Genomic DNA, 26,121 nt, shown 5'->3' with positions numbered 1-26,121 from the left:
GAAAAAGATATGTCGGGCGAAGCTCGCCCGATCGGGCGAGCAAAGGGCGAAAATTTCGTTCGCGTTTGCGTCCGATCGGGCGCGCAACTTGAGTTTTGGAATTACGCACTTTCGCCCGATCTGGCGAGGCTCGCCTGATTGGGCGCGCCTTCAGGCCGTCCCCCCTTTATTTTTTTCTCTTCTTTATTTCCTCATTTTCTCCTTATTTCATCTTCTTCATTCACTTTCTCTCTCTAAAACCTCCATTTTCAAACCTTAAACTTACACTTCAATCCAAGATCTTCTCCAATTCTTCAATCCAAAATAAAAAATTCTTACACATTCCATCTCCCCTCATCTTCCTCTACAATCTATACTAATTTTCCCCAATTTTCTCTCAACTTTTCTCAAACCCTAAGAGAGAGAATCCTCAAATTTTCCACTATTTTCAAAGATAATGGCCTCCAAGCGTTCAAGGAATCAAAGGGGTTAGAGCTCAAGTGCACCACAACCAACAATCAACCCGGACCTTCAAATTCCGGGATGAGAGGAGGTTGTAATCACCTCGGAGGAGCAACGGGTTCGGATGGTCAACCTCATCGATTGTCAGGTAATTTCTACCCGTTTCATTCATCATCCTACATTAGCTAGGCTAGGTCTTGATAAGTACGTAGAAAAATTGTTCAAGGGCATAGGCATAAGTGGTTTTTTTCAAATGTGCCACGATACTTATGATTATTTAACATTGGAATTTATCTCAAGTTTTAATGTTATTAAAATGAATGCACTTATCACTTATGTACAATTTCGATTGTTAAACAACGATGTGAGACTAACTTTAAAAGAATTTGGAAAGTTGTTTGACTTAAAATCGGACAAGCCTATTGAACCCTCTCAAGACCACACCGACGTGGTCTATAAGAGGTTAACCGGGGAGGATTTAGTGAACCTCCAACATGCCAAAGGGACGTGGATTCAACATCCCGTCCCAAAGCTTTGGAAAAGATTTGTCGGCCTCACCATTTTTGGGAGGCATGAACCGACAAATGTTCGGAGGGATGAATTGGAACTATTGGCATCCTATATAATTCCTAATGCTGAAAAATTAAACATACCCCATAGGATAGCCAATCATTTCCAAAGGGCGGCCAATGCGGCCGAGGCTAGTAGGTCTAGAGCGCCTATTTACTTTGGGGGGTTAGTGACCCATATAGCTAGGAAACACTTAGGTTGGAACCCCGATGGCCATAGGAAAGTTGTGGGATCGAACCTAATGGACCTACCCTATTTAGGGAGCTTGAACTGGGTACAACCGGTGGGGAGTGATACTTGGTGGATTGTCCACCGACAATCGGGTAGGAGGGACCAAGCCTTTACCTTACCCAACCCCGCCTTGACTAAATTTTAGAGGGGGAAGCCCTCTTATACTTTCGAGTTAGATGGTCAAGGTGAGGTTCAACCACCTCACCCCTCACCACAACCCCACCAATCCCCCATTCACCACTCGCCCCACTACCAACCACCCCCACCTTTCACCTACGGCATGCCCACTTCCTCGGTCGATTACAATGTCGACTACTTTTCAGCTTTTAGGAGCCAATTAGACCGCATTGAGACGGGGCAAGGGAGGGTTGAGGGCATGATGCAAAACCTAGACTCTAGGTTAAGCGCCCTAGATGGGCGGGTTAGTCTTATTGAGAGGAACCTAGGGAGGGGCCTTTACCCCATGTATGATGATTATGCCCGTCGGGGGGCTATTCCTCCTGATTCCCTTACTCCCGATTGGTTCGAATACCCCCAAGGAGGGTATTCTCACCCCAGTGCTTATGGTACTTATGTGGACTACTCTTCGGTCCACGGATATGGGGGTATGGGTGGGAATGTAGACCCTAACTACTATGCCGGTGGTTCGTGGTATGGTGGTGGTGGCTCTAGCCATGGAGGAGCCGGCTCTAGCCACGGCGGGGGGTATTCTAGGATGGATGAGGATGAGGAGTAGGCTACTCTCCCAAGTCAATGAGGGCATTGCTTGATTTGGCTTGGGGGGTGTTCTTTCACTTGGAAATTCTCTTCCTTTTCTCTCTTTATTTGTTTTCTAGTATAGTCTTTATTTGCTTTCTAGTATAGTTTTTATTTGCTTTCCTAGTGTAGTTTTTTATTGCTTTCTTATATATGAAAAATACAAAAAAAATTGAAAAATAAAAAAAATTCAAAAATACGTTCCAATGAATTGTAAATCATACTTCCCTGTGCCCCATACTTGAGAAAATTTGTTTTGATTCTTGGTATTTGATGATGAATTTTGTGGATTTGTTGGTCATGATTTGAAGTCTAATTGTTTGGATTCCTAAACTTGCGTCAATTTTGCCCAACTACTTGTGAATATAGTGCTTGACTAGTTGATTTGGTTAGGAAATGTGTGATAGTTCCATAATTCCTGGTATGTCAATGAATTTGAGTATTGATTTGCAACTATGAGTAGTGTTTCATGACTTTTTATTATGCACATGAGGAGGACGAAGGCGTTCATTCTTTTAGGTAGCCTTCAGAGTATTTAGATACATTTGTTCCCTTCTTGTCACCCATGTTGTTGCTTGTGCCCTTTTATTGTTTATAGCCACATTACAAGCCTTAATTTCCCCATTGGTTACTAGTCCCAAGCTTGGCTTGGGGGAGCTATTAGTGAGTGATGTGAGGGAGTTTGTAGTGTGCACTTTATTTGCACAATTTGGGTGGGTTTTGAGAAGTAATTTGTTCTTGATCATATTTTTGTTTTTATGAGTTTGAAAGTTGTATATATTTGAGAAAAATAAAAGTGTGATGGAAAAAAAAGAAGTTAAAAAAAAAGCAAGAAATTTGAAAAAAAAAGAAAGTGAACTTCTAAGAAAAAAAGAAGAAAAATGTTTGATGTTCAAATGTTATAAGTGAAGGTTAATCAAAAGAAAAGAAAGAAAAAAAAAAAAGTTGAGTTTCAATGTAAATATTTCAAGTTATGAGTTCAAGGTTTGTTTTTCACTCAAATTCTACATTATCATATTTTTATGAGTGAAATTGTGAGTGTTGGGATTGTTTTTATTGTTTGGAGTATATATTTGGTGGTTTGTTGTTGGAGTTGGTTATGTTGGAGATGTGTATGATCATTATTTTTTATCATGGGTTTATTAGGATTTGGCTCCCTTAATGCATAGCTTTTCTCTCACATAATCCCAAATTTATCCTACCTTTACCCTAGCCTTACATTACAAGCTTAAAAGACCTTCCAACCTTGTGCATAGAAGTTATGTAAATGTGAAAGTGTTGTTTTTCAATGCAAGTTATGACTTGGCATATTTCGAGTCGACTAGTAGGATGAGCGTTCAATGTTTTTATACACACGAGAGTGTGAGTTGGGAGGGCATTGTTCACATTAAAGGGGTTGGGATGGAGAGCGATCGAGTACATTCTTTACTCGCCACATAAATGAGAGTCGAGTGTGTGAGCACTAGTCTTGAATTCTATATGCTCTTGTGGTTTTCTCTACTTGACAATTGTTGAAGAGGAAGGGTGATTAGATGAATAAGATTGATTGATGTTGAAGCATGTTCATTTAATTTTACCTTGAATCGTTGGCTTTTGATTTGTTTATTGGGGTGAAGTATGTTTTATATGTTCATTGATGAGCTCTTTGCTTAGGGACAAGCAAAGGTTTGGCTTGGGGGAGTTTGATATGTCTATTTTATATAGTGTTTTACCCCCGTCCTGTGGTCATTATTAGTAGTGTTTTTGGCTCTTTCGGGCCACTTTTATTACTAATTTGTGTGTTCTAGTGTTTTCGTAGTTTTAGTTGTAGTTTACAGGAAATTGCACTCTTGGAGCATTTTCCCGGGCCTTATTGGATCGACTACGGAAGCTAGAAGGACACGACCACTTTTGGAGCCCAAGATCGGGGAGAGCCGGTGACTAAGGGCTCGGTTATTTGGATCACGAGGCAATTGAACCATGTATTCGAGACCCGAGAGGAAATATGGATTGGGCCGAGAAATCTAGCCCAATCGAAGTCCAAGCCTTGAAGAAGAAGACCGGGCCCGATCGGGCAAGCATACGCCCAATCGGGCGGGTGCGCGCATGAGTTCCATGAAGGAAAGGCGCGCCCGATCGGGTGAGCGTAGGTTCGATCGGGCGCGGCATATCAGAAGGAACGTTGTAAAAAAGGCGGGCCCGATCGGGCGCCCCTTCGCCCGATCGGGCGCGTGTTTTTCTAGAGTCTGATTAAGCTTAGTTTAATTCGTGTTTTAGGGGAAGTATATATACGTTTTGTACGGATTATTTACGGATCTCTTTTCTCTTAGACTTTCTCTCTCTACTTAGTATTTTTCTCTCTCTTAAATTCTCTCTAAACTCTTGTTCTTAATTCCTTCATTAATTCCAGATTTATTTTGGTACAATTTCTTCCCTTTTTAATTTCAGCTATTTTAATTGTTTTCTTGATTATGTTCTTATTTATTTATTTGATTGGTTTAGTTATGATGATTAGTGAGTAGTTTAATTCTAGGGTTTATGGGGATCCATAATTAATATGAAGGGATAGTTTGTTATTATTGATTGTTGATATTGCATGATAATTTCCTATTGAATTGTTTTAATTCTTTGCAATTAGATTATGAATCGAGCAGATGTAATTTGATTGTGAATGTTTAGCAATATTGAATTGATGAATCGAGAAGATGTTGATTGAATATTAAAGGCTATTTTTAATAGGAACTTAGGTCTAATAAATTGCGAGAGCCTGTTAGATCTATGTTGGTTAATAAATTGCGAGAGCCTATTAATCATGTTATCTATGCATTGTTAATTATTAATTACTTCGTTCTATCCCGGAATATTAATTATTGGTGAACCTATGACCCTAGGTTTCCTTATTATTGATTCTTTTCTCCCTAAACTCATTCTTCGTAGTATAGAATTCACACTAAAAACATTGGTTACTTGGATAATTTAGAATATAATAATTAATTAGAACTAAAAAGACTTGTTTTCCTGTGGAGTTCGACCCTACTTCCCTATCTACCTTAGTTAGTGATTTAGGTAATTATTTTTGATTAGGGGATACGACTTTACCCTGTCAAGCTCTATACAGGTACACTTTGTTTACAAATTGAATTAGTCACATTTTGTAAAAGCTCTTGGTTTAATTTAATGCGGAAGTATTGTCAAGTGAAGGTGTAGTTCAAGTCTAATATAAGGTAGATAATATAAAAGTCAAAGAGACTAAAGCTATACAAAGATAAATGATTTTATAGATAATCATCCTGATTTAAGGAAAGCATTACATAGATTTACGATGATTGTTATGGCAATATTTGCAAGTCCTACTTTGTACATAACAGCCTTCTAAGGCTATGTTAAGAACTTAACTTATTTCTAAGAAAATAATTGCCACCATTACTTTGAACATTCTATTTTCCCTAGGCTATGCTAAGACTTTGCACCTAAAATACAACAACTTATGCTAACTAGTTGAAGTCTTTAGCCATAGCTATTTAATCAGAGCACTAGGGAACAAAAGACAGATTTAGTGTTCCTTTGAAACCCCTAAAAGATTTAGGTTTAAAGAAGCATATTCTATCTATTAATTTAGATTGTGGGAAGTTGAACTGAACCGTTTAAACTTGGTCCAAAGTGCTGGTAGGGGAAGCTTGCTTGTCAGGTCATCTGAGTCCTGGAACTAGGCAGTGCGAACTTTCTTATGGGCTGGATTTTCATCAGGTGTGGTAGTTGGGGCTTCAGGAATAATTGGTTCTTTGTTTATAATACTTCTTTGAATGTGAGAAAAATGAGTCCATGTAGGAAGTGCTCTCTTTGAACCAGTAATTCCTGGAATTTTAAGAGCACCAAGTTTACGTTCCCTTGGATTAACTCCTGTTTTTTCATGTGTTGCACCGGGAACCTTATACTCCTCAAACGGAACAAGCTGGGCAAGGAACTCATCATCCAATGCTGGTGGGTCTTCCCAGGTCATAGGTTCTTTCCCATGAGCTTGTATTTCCATCAATAACTCTTGCTCTGCCTGCTTTTCTTTTGCAGTGGAATTTGCAAATTCTAAGTTCAAAGGTTCAGTGTGCCTTGTTGTTTTAATTAGTGTGGGAATCTGTTGGTGTGAGTGATTTGCTGATGATGGTGCTATCTGCTCAGATTGTCGCTGCTGTTCTGGAATTTCGATTTCTTTCAGAGTCCAGAGTAGAACATCATTTCTCTCCAGTTCTTCTGTTGGCACAACTTTGATTAGAAATGTCTTTGTGGAAATAAGTTGTTGTATTAGTTGAAAAGATACCGCATTCCCCTGTAATATGTGCAACATAGCGAAAGTTAATTGTTTATAACAATAAATTCATCACTTCCAAGTATTGAATATAAGTCGATATTCATTTTTCAAGATATTGGACTCTAAATGCATATGTTGCATTATTAAGGTGTTTGCCTTTTCTTGTTTTTATTAATATCATGAGGTTTATTGGAAATAATAACAGTGTGTATATATAAGTTCATATAACACAATTTCAAAAAGTAAAAAAAAAATAGATAAACTAAACAGAATCTTAGATACATCTAGCTCATTCCACATTAGTTTAAAATCTCTCTCATTTTTGTAGTGCAAATGCATAACTCTACTATAATCACATAGCTCATTCCACAATATTTTGAAATACACTCAAACTTACAAGTGCATTCCCCTAATATAAGATCCTATACCAAACAAGCCACTTGAACCTTTAAAGATTTTAAGTATATAAATAACAAGAACATAGGTTCACTGTAATCCCAAAAGGGTTTCTCTAACCCCCTAATATATAATCAGGTTTTCTCTGACTCCTTCCTCACAAGTCACACTACTCACACACTCTAATTTAAAATAATTTATAAATGACATAAATAAAAATAGGATTTGGAACTCCAATTGCAAAGTAAATTCACAACCATCCAACCATAAAAGTTTAAGCAAGGCACTTATTCTATGAACATATAGTAACAAAAGATAGTTCAGTAAGGGTATTTGATGCTGCAGATTTCAATTGCTGGCATTCAAAACAGCTTTACCGTGTCATCATTAAAGGCAGTGAATGACATGACACCAGTAGTATCAGCACATTCAAACTTGAATGCTACTCTAGAGTGCGAAAAAATTAAGAGTATTAGTAAATAGAAGGTAAGCTTTCTATGTTTTAATGTGACTTATAAGAATACATGTGCACATAACTCGTATTTGGTTTCTTGCAAAAGTTGCAAGGGAAGGGAGTGCCAACAGGAATGACAGTGCGTTTTCCACAACCAGAGCATCCAATATATGCATGAACCCTATCTAAATCAGGTTCTGGTATTGTCAATTGTATCCAAGAAAATTCTTCATGCATAGTGGTTGTTGGCTGTAATATACAATAATATTAATGATTTAGCCTGAGTTTGCTATAATGTGTATAGAGAATTAATGTTTTGATTGTTATAGTTTTTAATTTAGGTAAAGTAAATGAATGTATACCTTTTTAGACTGTAGGTCTGCAATCGTAACAATCTTTTTCTCAGTTCTTAGATAACGAATGTTAAGAACTCTCTCTTGTCGCTCAAGTAGCAGTTGTGGATTCATCTTGGCCCTGGAATAGCAGTATATTGAAGGTGAGTGTAATACTCTGTAAAGTGTTTGATTGGGTAGTAATAAACGAGGCTATTTACCATTCATGAAGTGCATCAGCTTTTTCTCCTTGTGGTTCATGAATTAATCGAGTGGACATGGTAGTATTTAGAAAGAATACTGGGAAAATCAGACATTTGGTGAGTTAGGCAATGTATAAATATTTATCGTTTTGTGTGAATTGTGAAAGTAAAAGGTTTACCTTTTGTTAGCCGACTTTTCAGAGCGGTGAACCCTACGATATGGAATTTTTCAGCCTAATTAGTTAGAGGCTCACATGGTTTCCCCGCGAGATCATTCCATGTCGAAAATGTAATGGGTCGTTCTTAGCTAAGTCACAAAAAAAAGGTGTTTAGTTAATATAAAGGGCATTAGTGCATGAACAAGATATATTTAGAGGGTATATGTAATACTGCACCTAGTATCAGTGATCATGATTTCACGGACTAGGCTTTCTCGTCCATGAATGTTAGGAACCATGTGAGGTTAGTCTTCCACAAAGAGCACAACAACAACCACATCTAACACAGAGACAAGGTGGTTCATTTAAAATTAAACACTGAAGAGTAAGCAAAGACCATGTAAAATTTGTTGTAGCGCAAAGCATTTATTGGTGCACGTAGTTTAGTTGTATACCATATATGTTGTCTGGTTCAATCGCTCTTGGAATAGTAGCCAAGGACTGATATTTAGGCAGAACATGACCAATTTGTGGGTATAATCGTTGCACAACAGTTTGCTACCCAATGGTCATTTGATATGGACGTTCTTCTAAGTTGAATTTGTATTGATCTTCAACAACAGTTATGGGTGCTTTGGAAATTTTGTAGTTGGCATCTTTAGCAAAGACATGCTTGTAAGCTTGAATCTGGTCTCCAAATAGGACATAACGCAACTTGTTTTTCTGATATATCAAAGTGGTAAGATTAAGTGTAAGTAAGTGTATCCATACACCATACATAAGATATTAACAAATTTTATATAAAATTAATATATCATATGATCATTTACCTAGAAAGTGATCTTTTTACTTGGAAATTAGAGTTGTATAGAATTTTTGTTGGAAGTTAGCTGTTGCTCATTAGCTATTTTTTTTGAATTTACATGACTTATTTATTTAACTTAGTTGTAGTACTATCAATTGTGACACTGCATATTTCCATGGCAAATTCTATAATCAATATTTTTAAGTTTTAAAGAAAAAACTACATGTGAAACAAAGATGTGCACTTATTTATTTATTTTTTTTATCAAATTTATAGTGCATTGTAATTTTTTTTAGTAATCATGTTAGTGGGAGTGTGATATGATTTAAAGCATATTGTATAAGCAAACAGCAGCAAATGTACTGTATATAGGTTTTTTTTTGTTTTTTTTTTTGTTTTTTTAACAGTTGGGGATTACATGACCGTAAAATAAGTATAGTTGTTGTTATTAAAGGCATCAACTTGGTTTACTTAAGTATGAAATGGAGAGTTAAGTGTATTAAGTAAATGTATGTAAGGTAATATAGCATGGATATGAAACACACAAACCTTCTCATCTTCGAGGATGATAGACTAAAAGGTTACACCAGGTTTCTTAGGCGGAGGCTGAGCACGCCTTTTTTAGCCACTTTGACTTTTACTTTGCAGTCTTTACTTTGAGTCGTAAGTTCATCCAGAGTAACAGGTTCGATTTTCATTGTTCGTGTGTTTGCTACAACAATGTGAGTTGATAGTAAAGAAGTCAAGGCTAAGATAAATGATGAGTAGAAAAGTTTGATGGTTTCCAAGAGATAAAAAAAACCATAGCAATAGTACATGAATAAATTTGTCAAGGCTAATCTGATGCTAAATATTTTTTTATCTGCTTTAATCCTTTTCAGATTGACATGTATAAATGGAGTGGTTTTTTCCATTGTATTTTTTTTTCCCTTTTATGCCTTTCTTAAATGGTAAATTAAAGTATTAAGATAAAATCTTTTTGAAATGGGAATATTCTATAAAGTGTAAAGGTGTTTTACTTGTAGTCATGTATAGAAATGCATTTATATCAGGAATTGTAATAAAAAGCAGATTCTAACTGAAAGTGAAGTTTTGTTATTTGACATGGGACATAACAGAGAAAAGAATGTAGATCGAAAAGCTAACAAACAAAGTATTCATAAAATCTTGAATATAAGTCAGTGTAGATGCATACATAATAAAAGGCTAGTAAAAAAAATTCTCTACTCTATAATTGCATTAAAGAGAAATAAATACAAGAAGTGCAGTGCAGTAGAAGAATAAAATGCCAATTTGAAGGAGTAAATGCTAGTTGTAGAGAAGGGATATACCTTTTAGAAGAAGTATATTGCTGAGCTTGAACGTTGGTGCAGAATGAAGAATTGCCAGGGTATTTATAAGCAGAAACAAGTGTAATACAGGCCACAATTTTTTGCTATTTTTTTTAAGATATATAAAAAAATGCATACAGGGTAGGAAAATCTACACTTAATAGTGCAGTAAAAAAGCTAAGTATGGGCAGGTAGAACTCCAGTACAATTTTTATAATAAATTATATACGTTTAGTTTGTGTGTTCAATTTAGTTTTGCTTAGTCATTAAGAATAGAGGACTTAAACCCCATATTTTGTGGTAGAGAAAGTATTATATAACCATGAAAAAAGGTAGACCACTTGTCAAGCAAGCCTATAGTACATAATTTAACTGTTCAAGTAACAATTTTTCTGACCATTAAATACTTTGCTTAAGCAAAAAAGGAAACACTATATTTGTTGTAGTGAATGAGTTTGCAGGTTACATAGAAGTGAATTCTTTTTATTTTAAGCGTTACAAAATACACTTTATTAATGCAGTCCAATTGGTAAAGGCCTAAGAATAAACCCAATTTGCTAATTACATGTAAGCCATATTTTTAATAGAAGGGCATTGTGAATTTATTGGTTGTTGTAGATCTTCTGAAAATTAATTCTGTCTAATCAGAATATATAATGAACTTTAAAGTCCATGATGAAAAGGAATTCATTAAAGAGTATAAGTTTCAGTAGCTCTTCATTGTAACAAAACTAACTTAGGAAGGCTAAAAGATTTGTTCATTATATTATTTGCAAAGTGCTTGTAGTATCTAAGTACCAACTGATTTAAACAAAATGTCAGTTTGTTACCAATAGGTGTATAACCTTAGTCACACTTCTAAGTACATTTACATTGTTATAATTCACTTATTACTATATAAAATTAACAGGAATAATACCTTTATCTCATTCTTGGTATTAATGCCTTAATCTCGTATATGGCACTACTAGCAAAAATATCCATGATCTTGCTGAATATTGCTGAAAAGGCAGTCTGCATAATGAATTCAGAACATTTGTTGTGATTAATACATAAATGTCAAATAAAATCAAAGTAATAGTTCTAATATTTTTTTTAAAATAGGCATGCAGTTAGAACCTTACTATCAATTGCGGGATTCCTTAGACCTGATCTTGTATAGGCTCTGAAATGATACCTGCTAACTGTAAAACTTCATAGGAGACAACATTCTTGACAGCGGTAGGTGAATATTGATCTGGTGGTTTTACAGAGAGAACGTAAATATCTTTTTCTTTCTTGGCTCGAGACAGTGCGACATATAATTGTCCATGAGAAAAACATGGTCGAGGAAGATAAATAGATACTTGATTTAGAGTTTTCCCTTAAGATTTATTAATGGTCATTGCAAAACTTAATTTAATTGGGAACTGCTTCCTTTCAAATTGGAATGGGTAATTAACTGAGCTTAAAGGCCTGAGATTAAACCTGTGTATGAAAACCTCATCTCTTTTGTAATGTCTAGTAGGTATGACACATTGAATGACATTTGGGAAATTTTTTTTGCAAATAAGACGGGTTCCATTGCATAAACCTGCTGAAGGAAGTAAATTCCTTAATAATATTACTGGGTAATTTTTTTTTAAGAACGAGCTCATGAGGACTCATGCCTCCTGGACATAAGCTATTTTTGAATTCTGTAGGATATATATTGCATGTATCATTTAGCATGATATCAAAGCTTTTGTAGGTTACAGGATCCCCATCAAAATTTTCAATCATGAATAAGTTGATAAATCCACATCGTCCCGGGGGAATTCCTATCGATTTTCGATGGACAACACATCGGTGTTGAAATTGCCCTCTTTGTGAAGATGTTAGGGTAAAGGTTACCTTGAATCATTTCAAGAAATGTTGATGCAGTCAAATTACAGATTAAATCTGTTCAGTTTCAGATGAGTGTGTAACTGTACTTGGCAACTGCACATAAGCAGATTCAGTGTCTTGTAATTCACCATTGCCTAAGGCAAGCAGATTTGTAGAATACGGTGTATCTTCTCCAGCTCTAATGTTTTTTGTCAACTTAAATTTGATGAATTTCGACCACATATATGATGTAACAATACTTTTTTGTACTGCTTCTTTCATTGTTCGGTGAGGGACAACTAGTAGAAACCTGTTTGAAATCACCTCCGAAGACCACAATTTTACCTCCAAACATGCTTTCATTGCCACATAAGTCTTGCAACAACAGATCTAAGGATTCAATGTTTTGTTTCTTTTCCATCGAAGCTTCATCCCATATTATTAATGTGGCTCCCCTAAGAAGTGTTTCCAAGCTACCCTGCTTAAGGACATCACATGCTAAAGAAGCTTCACTGTCAATCGGGATTTGAAATCTTGAATGAGCTGTGCGACCTGATGGGATATTTATTGCAGCAATACTTGATGTTGTTGTAGGAAGCAAAATCTTGTTCATGAGACAGATTTCTGCATATAAAGCATTGTACAGAAATGTTTTGTCGGTGCCTCCAGGGCCATCAATGAAGAATGCTCCTGATTTATGTTCCATAACATGTTGCATTATACTTGTGAATGCAACGTTTTGAGCATCATATAATTTGGAACTACAAGAAAGACACTCTTCTGGAATATGTGCATCAAGAGAAACAATAATGTCTTTGGTCCGCCTGAACTCATCATCAAATTGGCTATTTAAATGGTCTAAGCCAAAGGTTGATAATGATTTCTCCATTGCTTCTAGATGTTGTTCTATTGCTCTGACAGTAATCTTGTGGACTTTTTTTGAGTTGTTTGGAAACTTATGGTGGAAATATTCAGACAAAAAAGGATAAAACTTATGCCATAGAGATTCAGGATAAGGTGTCTGGCAGAATAGTAATACGGTTGCAAATAGGTGGCGCAAAGTAACAAGTATTTGCACAGAAGATGCTTCAGACAATGTTAAATTTGGTATGTCATCATCTTCTAGCATCCCTAGCTTCCAAGCAGCATCATGAAAGGTTGAATATATTTGGCCATTGACAGTTCAAAGGTCTTCAAACGATGTAGGACTTCTGACATTCAATAACAACAGCCTTAGGAAGAACCTTTCACCTTCAGCAGGGAAGACAAATGCTAACCGGCCTATAGAAACCCGATCATAAACTCTTTCTTTCCATTCTTTACTTCTCTGATCCCACCTAAAATGTTCACATAATTCCCCATAGAGATAACCTGTTCCTCCTTCCATTGTTGCATTCATTACGAAGAACTCAGTCAATTGAGTACGTGAACGCTAAGAATTAGAAACAACAGCCTGAAGCCTTTCATGTGGATGTAGATGCACAGTCTACATGTTAGGAAAATGTATTTGTAGAGGAAGAACAAGAGGATTCATTTCAAATAAATCAAAGTTAAAGATTCTCCATGCAGCTTCACAAGGAGACACCCATCTTCCTAATTGATATTGTTTAATCTCATCCATAGTATTCTTGTCACTGGCTAATACACTATATGCAATTTTATCATGACCTTTGTATACGTATTTATATAGATATTTAAGTGCTTTGATTGTGGAACAAACTTCAACATTTATATGACAGTCAAATAACAAAGAAAAGTAAGGGTTATAAGGAATAACCCATCTGTTATCCAGCTCTGCACCTCGTATTTTCACCGTCTCCCCAGTCTCCCGCCTTCTATATATAGGGTAGCCATCTTTGTTGGTTGTTGTTTTGGGTTCATATTATCATGGAAATTTACTCTTGCAAGAGAATTTCAATCCATCTGGCCGCATGCATGAGCATTTTGGGTTTAAATCACCACAAGGACCATGCATCATATATGAAAGTATGATTTTTCGAAGGCTCATATTATTGGCAGGAGGTATTTCAGCACACACGAACTTATCATAGTCAGCTAGGCATTTCATTTTGAATTCTGGTTTGAGAACTATTAAGAAGTGAGCATGAGGTAAACCTCTTTTTTGAAATTCGACAACGTAGACCATTGCAGCAACCTCCCCAAACACCTTTTTCTCCATGATTTCTTTTTTTAGTGCAAGTAACTTTGTTCTAAAGATTCTTTCTACTAAATCCGGTTGATCTTGTGCCAATTCACCAACACCAAGCTCTGCTTTTATATCAGGCCAATTAGCATTGCAAGTGATGGTGACAAATAAATCTGGTTTGCCAAATACCTAAACTAAGGCCATAGCATTAAGGTAACATTTCTTCATATCCCGGGGACCTCCAATGAAAGTTAGAGGTAAGATTACTTTACGACCCACGTTGTAAGCAATAGATTCTCCATAATCCAATGAATCCAAAATACCTTGATACAGATCAACTATAATGCTTTGCTGGTTATTGTGAAAAAAATCGAGCCTTGTGTTTTCAATCTTTACATACATATCAACAATATATTTTTGAAAACATCGACCAGCTCTCAACAACATATTGTTTGTCCGCATTTATAACTTATAAGCGTAATACTCCCTTAGTGAAATGAATCTGTCCGATCGTGTATTTTTCTTACATGCACCTACACAGTCAAACAATAATCAGGTTAAATATCTGAATTGCAAGATAAAGAAAGTAGTACTACACATTATAATGTAAGGCAAGTGGCATTCATATGTTTCCCTTCTTCATCCAATAATTCTTCAGCAGTGTGTACATCACACGATCTAATAGGATTTGGTTGTGGGATTGCCTTTCTGGAATCACATTTTGAAATAAAAAAGGATACTGAAGTGGATCATAGAAACCATAGTTATGGTACATGCGATGAGATGTAGCTGATTTTCCAGAGACCATAATGTGAGGACTCAAGCTTTCGCTAGATGAACTACTATCTGACAAAATTACAGCAACATTATCTACAACAAGAGCATTGTAAACACGCTGATCAAGGACAATGTTCTTATGAAGAAGATGAAGGAATTATGTATTTGATAAGTGAAATTACTAGATATATCAAGGATCACGATTATGGAAATAATTAGTTCATTCTATAAGGTCGTCAATGTTTGGTGCTAGATATGACAATTGATCTTTGGGCTAGCTTAATGGTCCAAATCCTTATAAATTGGATCCTAAAAGGTCACACATAAGAGTATTGGGTTAAACAAGTTAGAGGCCCATTATTAGGCCTCATGAGTTTATGACATACCAAGTTGATAGTTGGGCTTGGATGGTTAGAAGAGTCTAATGGGTTTTGGACTTGACATGGTTTTATTTCTAGATATGATCTATAAATATAAACCATGCGTAGGATTGCATGATATAACAATAGAAATACAGTGAATTGTCACACAAGTAACCAAGTTTCCCAAAAACCCTAACTCTCTTTCTCTCTACTCGGCCCTCTCTCTCTCCTCCCTGTCCGTACGACCCTCCTCCTTGGGTGGCGCGTGTGGTGGCGCGTGGGTGGTGTTGTGGTGTGTTCGTGACTCAAATCTCCGTAGAAGGTTGATTGAAGTATTCAATCACAACTAACTAGCATTAGTGGAGGTTTAATCCGTGCTCGTGGACTAAGTAGAGGAATCACACGTGGGGTTATTTATCTCCCATTGTTCTTGCTCGATCGCACGTGGAATCACGCTTCAAAGGTACGATTATATGTTCTTTATGTGTTATGCATTAGATCTTGGGATTAGGTACTGTATGAATATGATTCATGTTTTCCGCTGCGTAATACCTATAATTATGTTTTTAATTTTTTTTTCTATTTTTTTCAACCAATTACATGTTGACACGTGTGCAAAAAAAAAATCAGAAATGTTTACCTGATTTACCAGTTGCAGGTCATTTGGGTGCAACGAAAATTAATACCCCCCAAAGTTGGGTGCAATAGATAATAAACGAAAGTTGGGATTATTTTCGGCGGACGAGGCAAAGTTCAGATTAATGGGAGCAATTTATTAAAAAATATGAGATATTTTGGTGTCATGTTTCCTTAATTGTGAACATTCGGTGTTGTAGTTTAGGAAAGCATGATGAGTGATTTATTATGTGGCAATTTTATAATATATGATGTTTATTGCTATATAATGACTAGTATGGCCCAGTAGATTGCTAAATACGATCTACGCATCGTGATGTATTTTTGTAATCTTAGTACGGTCTACGTACCGATAAAGTTTTTTTGTAATTTTATTTCATTTTACTTTAGTAGATAAAATAGAGTAAAATTACAGGTTGAAGTTAATCCAAGAAGCCCATGAAGTGAAGGCCCAAAGGAGTAAGGTGGATGAGATCCATGATGATCCAAGTAGGAGCATTTACTTTGTTAGTTTTCTTAGGAGAAGGGGCCATGCTATGTCTTTTTTATGCATTCAGTTTATTATGCATGTTAGATTTTATTGATGTTTTGTGATGATGCGCTAGAGTTCACTATTTAATCACAACATAATAAATCTAGGTCCCAGTAATATTGAGGTTTATTTTCCAATTAAAAACCCGATGAAACCTTTGATATTTATGATGGGTCATGCCTCAGCTGGGTGTCATATTATATCTTTGGGGAGTGGGGTAGATCACGTTCTACACTTTTGATTGGTTATACTCAACAAGGTTACCTAAAGAGTTTAGAACCTTGAAACTAAGGGTGATAATTAAACATGTGATGATTAACTATTCAACCAAGATTTACAAAGAGTTGTAATCATACTATCAAATCAACACACATTGACTTAAGGAATTTGAATATTGCACACTTGTCTCAGACAAGTGGGAGATTGAAGGAGTTATGTCTTCGATAAGTGCAATTACTAGATATATCAAGGATCACGATTATGAAGATAATTAGTTCATTCTATAGGATCGTCAATGTTTGGTGCTAGATATGACAATTGATCTTTGGGCTAGTTTAATGGTCCAAAGCCTTATAAATTGGATCCTACAAGGTCACAGATAAGAGTATTGGGTTAAACAAGTTAGAGACCCATTATTAGGCCTCATGAGTTTATGACATACCATGTTGATAGTTGGGCTTGGATAGTTAGAAGAGTCTAATTGGTTTTGGACTTGACATGGTTTTATTTCTAGATATGATCTATAAATATAAACCATGCCTAGGATTGCATGATATAACAATAGACATACAGTGAATTGTCACACAAGTAACCAAGTTTCCCAAAAATCCTAACTCTCTTTCTCTCTACTCAGCCCTCTCTCTCTCCTCCCTGTCTGTACGACTCTCCTCCTTGGGTGGCGCGTGTGGTGGCGCGTGGGTGGTGTTGTGGTGTGTTCGTGACTCAAATATCCATTGAAGGTTGATTGAAGTGTTCAATCATAACTAACTAGCATTAGTGAAGGTTTAATCCGTGCTCGTGGACTAAGTAGAGGAATCACACGTAGGGTTATTTATCTCCCATTGTTCTTGCTCGATCGCACGTGGAATCACGCTTCAAAGGTACGATTATATGTTCTTTATGTGTTATGCATTAGATCTTGGGATTAGGTACTGTATGAATATGATTCATGTTTTCCGCTGCGTAGTACCTATAATCTCCTACAGAAGGATCTTTGTGTCCACACTGATTCTTCTTTGTTTCAATGACCGGAAGAACGTAACATATGGATTTTGCTCAGATATACGCATTAGAATGTCTATCACATCTTGTCTTAACTCAGGAAAGCAACCTAGCCTATTTTCAGATTCATGTTGTCCGTCGTAGAAATACAATTGTAAGTACTTTGGTCTGCTATTCTTAGGTAATAGGTCAGGGACATAATGATACAACCGACCATGTAACTTGAAGACATAGATGCCTTTGTATGTGTTTGCATCAAAATTCCCACCTAAAGAACTAAATGCAAATAAGTTATTGTTTAACCTAGCATATGTTCGGAAATGCATAACATCTTCTTCCTGCGATGTGAACAGCCGTGCAAGTTCAGGAGGATATTCATTTACTGCAATCTCTATCTCTCCATCACCACAACAAAAATGCAAGGACTCATATGCAAATTTCTTTGCACCACACTTTTCACAATAAGAAGGAACAGGTAGCCGGAAAGGCTCTGTTAGTAACTGCTTTCCAATAACGGCATCAAGCAGGGCTGTAAAATAAGTAGAAAATTTATGAAACTAGGTTAGGTCCCGTGCCATGCACGGTTAATTTCAGTATTATTGTAAAAAAAGTATAAATTAATTTTTTTGAAATATTTATTAAAATGAAACATATTTATGAAAAAAACCAATTAGCTAAATATGTACTTTAAAGTTAAACAGTTGAGCATATGATTATTTTTTGTATTTCTATATTTGTGGTACTGTAATAGTGTTATTTTTCTTATTAACTAAATGAAAATTTTTAAAGCTATGTGCTAACCCTGTGAATAAATTTTCTTTTTGTGCACGAGTAAGATCACCCTATTATTTCATTCAAAACCATCCAATCTAAAATAATATTATTCTAAATCATTATTCTAATAACATCTTATTTTTTATTCAACTCTTCTCCTACTATCAACTCTAATTCAAATATCAATGTATTTGAAATTATATTTTGGTACTATATACATTATATAATAATTAATAGTTATCAAACTATAAATTATACAATTATATATTGATTGATTATTTTTACATAGATATTGAGTATCAAGATAAGTTTCTTGACAAAAATAAGTAATAAAAATCTTATGTTGATAATTTATATGATTTTTTTCCCTAAAGAAATTATTGTTTATTTATTCTATCTATAATTAAAAATCTAGATGATAATTAATTTCTTATAATTAAGGTTACTTACATTTTAGATAACTTTTTTTTTACCTCGTTTAAACTTTATTTAAAAGAAGATCCAAAGAAATAAAAAATATATATATTTTTAGGACACACCAGGCGATGACACATGTCATTGCTGGTGTGTCTTTTAGTATATATTAATTATTGATAAATAACTATATATATTTGTAAGGAATTTGTAATAATAATAAAAAAAAAAGGTCTTGAAAAAGGAAGCGTTGCTTTCACACTCCGAGGGTTTTTTTAAAAAATTTTGGGAGCCTTGGATCTATGGTTTCCTGAAACACTATATAAGTGTAAAGAAGTATGAACAAGGCATTTGTTTTCAAAAGTGGTTTTTGAATAGTAAACGTTGTATACCTATTCATAAAGAATTCAGTGGCTCCTTCAATACATTGACTTCTTTTAGGAACCCGTGATTGGATTGTGGTTTCAACTCGACATTGACTATTGCATACAATGCATGTATGTTAATAAACACTCACACAGCAGCAAAGAGTAATGGGAAGTGAAATTAAAATGCAATTGGTAATACCTTTTAGTAAGTCGATTCACTGCATTAGAATGTTTTTGAGACAAACATGGCAATTGACCACTGCAGTAATGGTTGGACATATGAGTAGAATGTTTACCATGAAATGAATAAAGGCTAAAAGTAAAACACTATACCTAGCTCTTTGTTCCTTTCGTAAGTTATTAATAGAGTGGCTCCTTTTTGATAGTCTAGTGAGAGGAGTCTGTACAGCTTGCTTTTGATTGCCCTTTGTTGATGAGCTGTAGGAGTAAGTCAATCAACCTTAGCAGAAATGGTTGGATGTATAAGTAAAATGTTTACCATGAAATCAATAAATGGGAAAAAGTAAAACACTATACCTAGCTCCTTGGTCCTTTGGTAAGTTATTAACATATGGCTCCTTTTTGATACTCTAGTGTGAGAAGTCTGTACAGCTTGATTTAGATTTCCCTTTGTTGATGAGCTATAAGAGAAAGTCAATTACCCTTAGCATTTCATAATTAAGTTTCAGAAAGAAAATCAAAATCCTGGTAGTCTAAATTTTGGAGCTAAATTAGGTATTGACATACCTAATAAATGCCGACTTTGATGATCGTTGGGCAGCTTGGTTTAGTCTGTTACAACACTTTTGAGATAATCGGGGAAGGCCTATATTGAATGTCTGTCATACAACAAGCAGGAAACACTTAATAATAAGGAGAACTCTGCTATAGCAGGAACGATATGTACTAAACAATATACTGGTATTCAAATAAACATCTATGAGTACCCATTACTGGAGGCAGTGGTTAAAACTTGTAAGTATGATAATTTAGAGCAAGTGATGTAATAGTTGACACAATTAGAAATCCATGCACACTGTGCAAGAATAAAGAACAAATAAGAAGCATTAAAAGACCAGGTTCTGTATCCAAAATTTATACAATTGCAGCTGAAAAGCATATTTGAAAACAACTATAAGCTAATTGCTAATAGAAACAACATATAACAAAAAAGTAAATGCTTGATATATTATTGATAATAAAGATTTCATTACAGCAAAATAAGTAGGCATACAATTGGTACTGCACAACAGCCTTGTCTACATGACCTAGCTCTATAAATTTTAAGTAGTTGTGTGCTAGGCCTACATTAGCATAAAACAAAATACAATCTGAACTACAACTTGTTTAGGTACTTAACATCATTTAATCAAACTTAGCGCTCTTAAAGACAATTTTTAATTCAGGTAAATTAACAACAAGCTGTCCTGAAGTTCTTTCCCCATTTCCTTCTCATGAGCCAACTGCAACATCTTTTTCCGCTTAACAAGAAACTCAGGCGGATTAGTCATGACAGGAATATGTGCTTCTTCATCATTTGGAGTCACATAACCCTCATGAAGGACAGAGTTCAGAGATTCAGGCTGTTTAGGAGCTGCCTTTACTTTTTCAACATGTTCTTTTAAAATAAATATTTCTCTCCTATTATGCAACATTCTCTACTCCATTTGGCCGCAGTTCCATAGTTAGCATCAATAATTTCAATGTTGTATCTACAGGCTATACGGAAAGCAGCCTTCTTTGAAACTCTCTGCTGAGCAATGCTTGCCTTAGAACAAGGCTCACTAAAAATGCACTCCATGCCAAAATGACTACGAGGACAAGTGACCATCACCCAAGAAATGTAGTCCTGGCCTTCTACCCAAGTAGTTACTATAGCAGTTGCAGAAACACCAGTTCTCTTCACGATAACCTCCAAGAACTGTGCATAGTCAATTAAAACATGCACAACATCTACTGATAAACTGCTTCCTGAGTGTTGTCCATCATCTGACCTCTGAACTCCCCTATTCTCTTGTAGCATTTCTACACATTTGTGCTTAAAAAGCCTCACACAAAGCTGGTACATCTTAACACGGTCATAGGTAAAATCAAATACATGCACCCCAAACCGAGTAACTAATTCTTAACGGCCTTATGGGCACGAGAGTCATGAACTGAAGAGGCATCACCACCATAAAATAAGAACTTCCCTTGGCTATTTGGTCGACTAATACGAATAGCAACATTACTCCTAGCATTATCTACAACTGCATGAATAGGTGGTGGAAAACGTAGCCATGTAGTGATCTTTTCCAACAGCGGCTCAAAAGGGATGAACTTTGTTTGGTCGGGTTGACATAACCTGTAATTAGAATAGGCATGTTTAGGACTATGGATACTTAAGAGAGGACAAACTTAGAAATGGACCTTTAAAACACTCACGAATCCCGAATATCAGTTCCTCACATAGCGAAAACAAATAATTCAAACATGTCGTCTCACATTAACAACCTAATAACACCTACCAATACCTTCCACCTTAAACTTTAATTGTAACAAAACAAGGAATAAACACTCAATTTTTCTAGCACTATCTACAATCACATAAAACAATAGTAGGAATCTTTTATCTAACATGAAACAAACAAGTGTCTAATTGAATTTGTAGAAAATAATACCTTTAAAGTAGGGCAAACAACTCATACACTGCTTCAACTGCAGCCAAAACACAATGACGAATGTTTTAATGACACCTGTAGGACAAAAGGAAAACCAAACGCGTCGAGCCCTTTAAGAGTGGGATCTTGAAAATAAAACGAACAACACAATTATAGCAAAGACAATTGCCACCAACACACCAAAAACCGCAAATCTGTTTAAACAACAAATCATAATGAGATCAAGAGAACACCCTAGTTTTAAATCCATAGGAGAACTGAATTAAACAGACTGATTAGTAATTTAGGACAGATTTGTCTTAAGCACTATATGTACCATATAATAAATATAAATATAAATTCAATAACAAATGACAGGTAATGCAAATTAGTTAAATTGCTTAGCAAAGCAGATGTATTTTCATGTCAACCTATAATTCCAGAATAATTGTCCAATGTAGATTAGATTAGATTTGTAACAAGAAAAAGCAGAATTCGCCAATGTAGATTTATAGTAAGGTATAATTCAGTTCAAATGTTCAAGAGTTTGGATTTGTTCAATTAGTTCAAAAGATTGTACAGTTAAATAAGCAAAGCAAACCCCATGTAAAACCAACCTGTTATCACCCCGAACCACCTCAATCACAAAGTTTCACAAACCCTCATAATACAACCCTTACCCAGAACACCATTTGCAAATGTATTGACATATTTATATAGGAAAGCATTCATCCCATTAGCAACCCTTTTATCACCGACCTTAGAAACAGAAGTACTACTTTAACAGCTTAGCATACACCACAACCACAAAAAAATCCAAGCCTATTGTCAAAAGCTAAGAATATGTAGTCAAAGAAGAAGCAGGTACCCTATATGTACAAAATAGGGGCTACAACTCGAAAATAACCCCCAAGACACTGACATGAAGCTTTAACACAAAAAATAATCAACAAATAAATGTAATTAAGGTATTGTTAACAGGAATTCTGAAAAACCAAAGCTAAATTAAATAAGCCACACAAATGAACCACTCTAATCCACAATAACAACTACACAAGCATGTATAAAGAAAATATTCACCATCACTACAATTAAGTAAGGGTAAAATGTAATTTAACACCACTATTAACAGGAATTATGCAAAACAATAGCTTATTTAAGTAACCATCTAAAAATTAACCATTCTAATCCACTTTTACATCAACCAAAAAGAATGTACTAAAAAAAGAGCTCACCAGAAACAATAGAGACGATCCATTGACACCCAGAAGACAACCATCACAAACTTGGACAACACCGAAAAGCCGTACCTTCCATCGTGAACATCCCACCAATTCACAAATTGAACAAAGCAAAACTCTTGAACACCGTACCCACTCAATGTGACCATCTGCATTTTAATTTGTGAAATGCTTAACTACAAAAGTAGCCTAGCTAATTGGCAAAAAGGAAGCTGGTAGATAGACACATGCATGCAAGGGTATAAGTGGGTAACCGTTGAAATTAGGGGCAGCAAGGTAAAAACGCCACTTTTCATTGTTCCTAAGCCAAAGAACTATAGATAAGCACAGTCTTTTTCGAATTGTATTTTTATAAAGTTTATAGATATAGATATGAATAAGGTGAGATCTCATTTGTTGGTTAATAATATGTGATTGCATTTAAAGATAAAAGATCAAAGACTTTGCAGACAATTAAAGAGAACATAAGGAAAAAGGTTTGAAAAGAAGAAGAAAAGCTGAATCAACCCGAGGCCAAAAAACAAAAATTTGTAGTGACTAAGAAGAAAAAATAGTTGTAGAGTTCTAAAAGTAGATAATATGGATTAGTATTTTTTTGGTATGTAATGACATTTACTCGTGTAATGTCTAAAAATGTAATGACATCTATATAAATCAATTAATCAAGTTCATGATATTATTTTAGTGTTTAACAACTTATATATGATTATATAATATTAAATATGATAATAAGTATACCAAATATGAGTATATAAGACGAATAGCTAACATATACATTCTACATAACTAGAACATTTTTCACCTATGTGGCCACTTTCTTGTTTGATTTCTTTCTATTTTTGCTTTTCTTTAGCTTTTCCATAAGCCTTGACCAATCTTGACACTCCTCTCCCAGTCTTTTTTGTGCCTCTGGTACAACAACATAGCTGCACAAGCATTACTACAAGGGTGACTCGGCTTTGATGAAATATTGACTCCTATTTTGGTCACTATATCATAAATTTAAATTAATAAGAAAATGAAGAAAATATAGAGAGCATTTTACAAATTAAAATTAAATAAGATAATATGAAATTAGTGATGATTATACCCAACCAAAATGGATTATTAACTCAAAACTAATTATACCAATACAAAACTGATTATGCCAAGAATAAACTGATTATGTCAAATCAAAACTGATTATGTTGTATATGACATAAAAAGTTAATAAACCAAAAATACTAAAACAAATGAACTTTTGGAGTTGTAGAACTAAATTCTTTATGTCTTTTTCCCCTTTTTTGTTGGCTTTTTGTATAAAATATAATACCCCTTGATTCTCTTGATATCTTTCCCTTTGGTAGTTGCTCTATTGGGATCCAATATTGTTAGTCCTGATGATGACGATGCTTGATGACTTCTATAGACACCTAAAAATGTCACCCAAAAACCAAACCTAATAATGAGCAACCTTTCACCGCTATTATTGGTCATGTTGAGGATTTAATCCCGGGAGTGTTTTGAATCCATATTCAATCAAACCCAGCTCACAAAATATTCAATGGATCAGTCCTAATGTTTAGTCAAAGCATAGTCCAATTTATATTTTGGCCCGAACCTTTTAAATACATTCATTTATATTTATTAATTGAGCTCGATTAATGAATAATAACCTGAATAAAACCTGGAACTATGAAACGACACTTAAAAATACAGATTTTAATTATTAAGAATTAGGTTAGGAATGAATTTAGACGCATTTTGGGTAGAATTGTGCACCGCGACACGACGCTCTGTACCGCGCCACGGTGGACAATACTGTGACACATTGTCCAATAATGTCTACGATACAAACACTGTGTCACTGTGCCCAATTAGGGTTTTTCCATGGCGCAAATCTTTTCTAGGGTTTCGAATGATCCCCCAGTCATTTCTTCTATAAATACACCCCTCATTTTTGCAGTTCAGGGCATCAAATAATTCTCTCTTCTATGCTATAGCCTAAACACTAGCCTACCCTATTCTCTCATAATACTTCCCCCAAGCACTCCAATGAGTCCATAATTTACCCAAGGTTTTGTTCTTAAATCAAGGCGTGAAAGGTAGAACTATTAGAGGGTTTGACCCCAAATCAACTTAATTTAATTTAATTCCATTATTGTTGCTTTAATTTCCTTGAAGTTACTAACGCGATTATCATTTTGTAGTTGCAAGCAAATAAAATCAAAGTAAGGAATCATGTTCCTTTTATTTCTATTATGTTTCTAACAATTTTTATTATGTTTGTCATACATTAATTGTTGGATTTATTGTTAAAATGCTTCCAATACTAACGTTTATTCTATTGTTATAATGATCACCATATTGCCTGTTAAAGGGAATATGTAATCGAAAATCACGCCTAATAAGATAATTTGGACAACTGGGTTAGGTTCCTTTTTAATCTTGTTATTAAATCAAGTGATCACAACATTTTAGAGTTATATGTTGCATTAATAATTAACCAGTTTAGCATAATTATAGTTTGGAGAAAATTGATTATTTATTTGCATGCCTTTGAGATCGCAGGAAATATTTTTCACAATAAGAATCAAGTAGAGGCCAATACGGACGAATGTGACTCCATGACTCACTTCGTATCATTATCCCCGATCCCCCTTTTGTGGTTTCGAACCATATGGAGTTAGTAATCTCATGGATTATGAATGAGGTGAAACCTTCACGGGTCAATCGTTATTGCCTATCATTGTCCCTTATTCGTGGTTGCTGATAAGTCTATTTTATATATATTTTTATTCCCCGTCCCATGGTCATATTTGTGCTTATTTGAGCTCTACGGAGCTATTTTTACTACTAATATATGTTTCCTAGTGTTTTTGTAGAGTTGGTATTATTTTATAGGAAATTTTGCAGATTTATAATAATTTCTTAGCTTATCGAGCCACTACAAAGATATTGGAGTTTGATCATATTTTATGACCGGATATTTTAAGCCCAAGGCCGAGTTAGGAAACTTTAATTTGGTGATTAAACGCTCAGTTTGGTGAAGGATTAATTTACAAGCTAAAGATCAATTGCATAAAACACAAGATTAAAGACCCGAAGACAAAGAGCCCAATCGGACGAAGCACTTCAGTGTAGGGGCGTGATGTTTAAGCAGTCCAGTTTCTTATGGGTTTGGCTTGATTGTTTAAGTCGGTCTACAATTCTACAAATGTTGGCAGA

This window comes from Chenopodium quinoa, unplaced genomic scaffold (genome assembly GCF_001683475.1).
Source record: "Chenopodium quinoa cultivar QQ74 unplaced genomic scaffold, ASM168347v1, whole genome shotgun sequence".
NCBI classification, from domain to species: domain Eukaryota; kingdom Viridiplantae; phylum Streptophyta; class Magnoliopsida; order Caryophyllales; family Amaranthaceae; genus Chenopodium; species Chenopodium quinoa.
Note: the sequence above shows the minus strand (reverse complement) of the source record.